Genomic DNA, 5,924 nt, shown 5'->3' on the forward strand with positions numbered 1-5,924 from the left:
TTGCGCAGGGCTATATCCATTAGCCAATGGGGTTGCTCTGTAAGCTAGAAGTGCAAGATATGGGTCTTTTGCTTTCTTTAGCAGACTTTTCACAGTTTGGACATGACGCTCAGCCTCACCATTGCTTTGTGCAAATCTTGGACTGCTTGTTACATGCCTGAACCCATAGGCTGCTGCAAAGTCTTTGAACTGTTGGCTTGAAAACTGAGGTCCATTGTCACTGTAGAGAAACTCTGGAATCCCATGTCTGGAAAAGATTGATTTTAGATGCACTATAACATCCTCCGATCTTGTGGGAGTAAGTTTGGCTATTTCCACAAATTTAGAGTAGTAGTCCACCAGAAGCACGTAGTTGCCGTTGTTAAACGTAAAAAGGTCTGCTCCAACTTTTTGCCATGGTCTCTCAGGGAGTTGGCTTGGCATTAAAGGTTGTACTGGGTTGGTACGCTCTTTGATGCATATGGTGCAGTTTTTCACAAGTTCATTTATTTGCCCACTCAGACCAGGCCACCATACTGTCTCCCTGGCTCTCTCTCTGCATCTAGACATTCCCTGATGTCCCTCGTGTAGGGCAATGAGGACAGAGTGGCGCATAGCAGTAGGGATCACTAGTCTGGTGCCTTTCAGTAGCAGATTGTCGTGTACTGTTAAGGTGTCTCTGTGTGGCCAATATGCTTTAATTGGGCCTGTGAGATGGCTGTATTCTGGCCAGCTGCTCTGACAAAAAGCCATGACATCTGAGCATATGCTGTCGGTTTTTAGCTGTTCCTTTAACTGTGTGATGTATGTCAAGGTAGCAGGCATGCATTTGACTATTTCATCCACATATATATTTGTGTCATCCAGAAGTTCAGCTGTAGCCTTAGAATCAGGGTCTTGGTTAACGGGTGCACGTGACAGTGCATCTGCTGTGAGGAGTGCTTTGCCTGGAGTGTGTGAGATGGTGTAACTGTACCTCATGAGCCTTAGGCGGAACCGTTGGATTCTGGGTGGAAGCTCGGTTAGAGCTTGCTGTCCTAGCAGGCTGACGAGTGGCTTGTGGTCAGTCTCTAAGGAGAAGTGTCTCCCGATGAGAAAATCTTTGAATCTTTCACAACCCCATGTTAGTCCAAGCGCCTCTTTCTCCACCTGTGCATACCTCTGTTCTGTTTCCGTTAAAGAACGAGACGCATATGCAACAGGTCTCCATTGCTCTCCCTCTTTTTGAAATAGGACTGCTCCCAGTCCATAGGAGGAAGCATCTGCAGACAGTTTTAACTCTTTGTTTGGGTCATAGAGTGCAAGAATGGGAGTTGACGTCAGATCGCCTTTCAGCTGATTGAATGCTTTTTGCTGTGCGCAGCTCCAAACCCACTGATTTTTCTTCGAGAGCAGGTCTCTTAGAGGCTTGTCTTTTTCGGCCAGTCCTGGGATGAATTTGCCTAATTGGTTAACCATCCCGAGAAAGCTGCGCACTTCACTGACGTTTGATGGCTCTTTCATTTCTGTGATCGCTCTAATTTTGTCTGGGTCTGGCTGTACTCCCTCCGCAGACAAAACGTGTCCGAGGAACTTCACTTCCAGTTTGCTCAGGTCACATTTCTCCAGGTTTAGTGTGACACCGGCCTCTTGCAGTTTATTGAGCACTGTGTGCAGCCTGGCATTGTGCTCCTGCTGATCCTGTCCCCAAATGAGGATGTCATCCATGTGACAAACCACACCTGGCAGCCCATTAAGGATCACTGACATTCTACGCTGAAAATGTTCTGGGGCTGACGCTATTCCAAAGGGAAGTCTGTTAAAGTGGAAGCGCCCAAAGGGTGTAATGAATGTTGTGTAGTGTGCTGACTCTGGTGACAATGGAACCTGCCAGAAGCCTCTGTTTGCGTCTAACTTACTGAAGACTTTTGCTCCCGCCAGGGATCCAAGTGTCTGTTCAACCGAAGGCAGGATGTACTTTTCTCTGCACACTGCTTCATTGAGGTGAGTGAGGTCAACACAAATACGCACAGAGTCGTTTTTTGTTGGCACTGGGACCATACCTGCACACCATTCTGTTGGTTCTTCAACTCTGCTGATTACTCCCATGGACTCCATTCTTTCCAGTTCCCGTTTCACCTTTCCTAACAAAGGGATGGGGACCCGTCTTGGTGTGGCCAGGGAAAAAGGCACAGCATTGGGTTTCAACCTAATCGTATAAGGTTGTTGCATTAAACCTAATCCCTGACACAGCTTTGGGTAGTTCTCATTCAACACATTCATGTCAATACTGTCAGCTCTACACACAAGGTTCAGCTTGACACTTGCTGGCCTGCTTAACAGTGCTATGTGCAAATCTTTGATAATGTACACATTTTCCTGTATTTCCTGTTCACCTTTGCAAATTGTTTCTCTGCTCATACCCAACACATCAAGTGGAGTACCACCTGGACCAAACAGTGGTCTATCTGGTTTACTTAACTCTGTCTCATTTTGGTTTATGCAGTAATACATCTGGGCTGGGATAACAGAGACGTCAGCTCCTGTGTCTATCTTTAATCTAACTTTGTGGTTTCTGATAGTAAGGTCTGCATACCAAGGATCTGAACCTGCGTCTACAGAACCAAGGAACACGGGTGTATCATCACTTTTGTCTGTTTCTATCACATGCACAGATTTAACAGATTTACACACTTTACTGAAGTGTCCTCTTTTACCACATGAGTGACATGTTGCATCTTTTGCTGGGCATTGTCCTTTACCATGCGCAGGGGTTTTCCCACACCTGTAGCATGATCTCCCATTTGGTGTTTTGTCCTTTGTTGTGCATTTACGTTCTCTTCGGGGTTTGAATGTTGAATGCTTTTGTTCCCTGTGCTTCGCTGTCACAGCATCTATTTCCATCTTATTTTCCCCTCTGATGTCTGTCTGTTGTTTTTTGACGACTTCAGACTGCCGGGCCTGATTAACCGCTTTCTCCAATGTCAAATCTTTGTCCATTTGAAGTCTCTCCGCTAAGCTGATGTCCTTCAGACCCACGACGAGGCGATCTCTTATTAACTCATCGTGCAGTGCACCATAACTGCAGTTTTCAGCTAAAGCATAAAGTGCGGTGACAAACGAGTCAACAGTCTCATTAGCTTGCTGTGTTCTTTGATTAAAGCGGGCTCTCTCATAGATAATGTTTTTCCTGGGAACAAAGTACGTATCCAGAGTGTCTCTTACTGCTTGGTACTGCTGCCTTTGTATGTCCGATAAAGCTTGCCCTCGGAGGATATCATCTGCTTCATCCCCCATGCAGTAGATGAGTGTGTTTACCTGGTTAGCCTCTGAGCTAAGGTGCAGGTTGCTTGCAAGTCGAAATCTTTCAAACCTCCTTATCCACTTTTCCCATTGCTGTGGCCTTGAGAAATCAAACAGCTCGGGAGGCTGGATGGTGAATGTGGCATTCGGGGGTAAGTTGGCGTTAGCATTATAGCCGCCGTTAGCTTGCTGGTGGGGCGGTGACGTGCGAGGCTGTGTAGCTGTTGCGCTAGCTCCCGCTTCTTCGTCCGACATCTTATCGTCTGGAGAAAAACTCTTTACCGCTCCCAAAGCCGCTTGCTGTCACTCCCCGATGACAAGGCTTTTACTGCAATCCCACTTCTGACACCATGTCGTGGTTTTAGGCAAGGATTCAAGCGACACCTTGTAGAGCACACAAACTCCGACCTTTATTAATCACTTCCTGTTTCCGAACCCCTTTCACAATAAAACAGGTTATACACAGATTACACCACAGATAGTATATTGTTAGAATGATAAACTTTTCACGTTATAACGTGATATACTTATATTTCTCTTTTGCCTGGGTGGCAGCTCTACGCTTCCGTGCCAAATAAGCGAGAATAAAGTAATATTATATGAGAAAAGGCACCTGCTAGCTTGATGATGGAGGCTTTATAGACCGGCCACCCGCCTTTTGGCTTCTTGTCGCCACTCCACCAAATAAAGGTCCGTTTCCTCCATGCCGGCTAATTATTCATCCTCATTAAAATCTCGTATATGTTCAGTTGGCAGAATTGAGAATTTTATATCTTCCAACCACTTAATTAACGCGAACATAATCGCCTTGTTTCTTCCCGTCTCCTGTATCCGGCCGTTCCTCTCACTGTCGGAATTCGCGCCTCAGAGACGTCGTTATTTTTCAAAAAAAAACAAAGGAAGAAAGAAAGAAAGAAACAGCAACAACTAATAAAGAGAGTTTTTGCACGTTCATTGCACATTTGTGGGAATGTTTAAATATTAAATTTTTATTAATTACTTTTCATTATATCTTTATTTTTTAAACCACTATGGCAATGCGCATGCGCATACTCTTCTGCACGCAAAGGGCTTTGGAGTAGACGTAATGTCGCAATGCATTGTGGGAGCGCAGCACCATCTTGGCAGGCCACGAATCAAAACAAGATTGCTACGAGCCATTCTGAAACGTAGCTCAAAAGAAAATGACGGTATAGAGACAGATTGTGTCCAGATGCAAAGAGACGGTACTTGATTGTTGAAATGTGGACCCGTATGAAATGTAGCCGTGGAGTAGAAACCCTGAAGACCAAACCGCTATTGACTTAGCATGATCTACTCCCGTACCTTGTCTGTGGAGTCAGAGCATACACGGCGCACCAATTTCGCAATTATAAATCTCTGGAGGCGCACATCCAATTCACCAAGGATTGGGTACAAGATTTGGCTGTTTTTAAGCCTCCACGTTGTGAGTACGCCGTCATTCAAGCAAAGGTAAGTCAGCTTGAGTACTGTGAGTAAAATGCGTTTGATTCCCCCCGAACATTCAAATTAGTGCAGCATAAATTCATTCATGAGGGGGAAATTACAGTGAGAACACGTGGAGGCTCTGTTAGAGGGATAACATAGTGAGTTCAGTGCATTGATGTGACATTGTCCTGAAGGATTTAGTTATTCTTTATGGTTAAAGAAATTGCCCTAATTAATTCATATTTATTATAAATAATCCTAATTACACATCTTGCTTCCTTGTTTGTGTGCTGTGTCACTAAAAATACATTCTGTTTTAGTTTTATACATTTATTAATGACCTGCAGAATCTCCTTATCACATTAGGTGTCCATAATTGTCACTTAAAGTCAAACATTATGTTTTCTCCATCTTGAAAGTGATTACATCCTTGCATTGCATACTTTAGGTTCATTTTTTGCTGATAGGTTTCTAAAAAGAAACATGCAGATTTAAAATATAACATGCAGGGTTCTATAGATGGATACATAAAAACACTTTATTTGTTACATTTATGATAAATGGATTTGAAAGTAAATAAAACACATTTATGTCGGCCTTGGCTTATTAAAGTTCTTGTCTTTAAATGAACTTTGTCTGTGTGTGTTTCAGGTACTGCACTCTTAAAGACTGAATTGCAGCATTGCAACCACAAATCATTGTGAGCATCACAGGCAAGGTTGAAGCCGCCCACTGCAGCTGTATGGCCGGAGTCATGGAGACCTGCAGCCATGTCGCTGCTCTTCTGTTTAATGTAGAAGCAACAGTGTGGATCTGTGGCACAAGGACTGTTACAGATGAACCTGAATACTGGGTTTTGCCTGGTAATATGACCAAGATACAGCCAGAGGTTGGCCATAAGATAGACTTCTCCTCTTCAGCTGCCCTTAAAAAAGGTTCTTGATCAAAACATAAACAGACCATCCGTATTGAAAGGTAAAAGGAGCCGTCCTCAAAAAAGAAAAGTTCCACCTGCTACTGTGGAGGAGTTGGATCAACTGATGGGACAATATTTTTCCAAGCATAGTTCTGTTCTGAATAACCCATAATGTTTTAGTTTAGGGGGCCATGTAAATACTTTGCATTTACTGAATATGTACTTACTAAGTACCACTGTTCAAAAGTTGAATAAAGAAACAAAGAAATGTTTGCCTATTTTTAATTAAAAGCACTTT

The sequence above is a fragment of the Neolamprologus multifasciatus genome, chromosome 20, assembly GCF_963576455.1.
Source record: "Neolamprologus multifasciatus chromosome 20, fNeoMul1.2, whole genome shotgun sequence".
In the NCBI taxonomy this organism is placed as follows: domain Eukaryota; kingdom Metazoa; phylum Chordata; class Actinopteri; order Cichliformes; family Cichlidae; genus Neolamprologus; species Neolamprologus multifasciatus.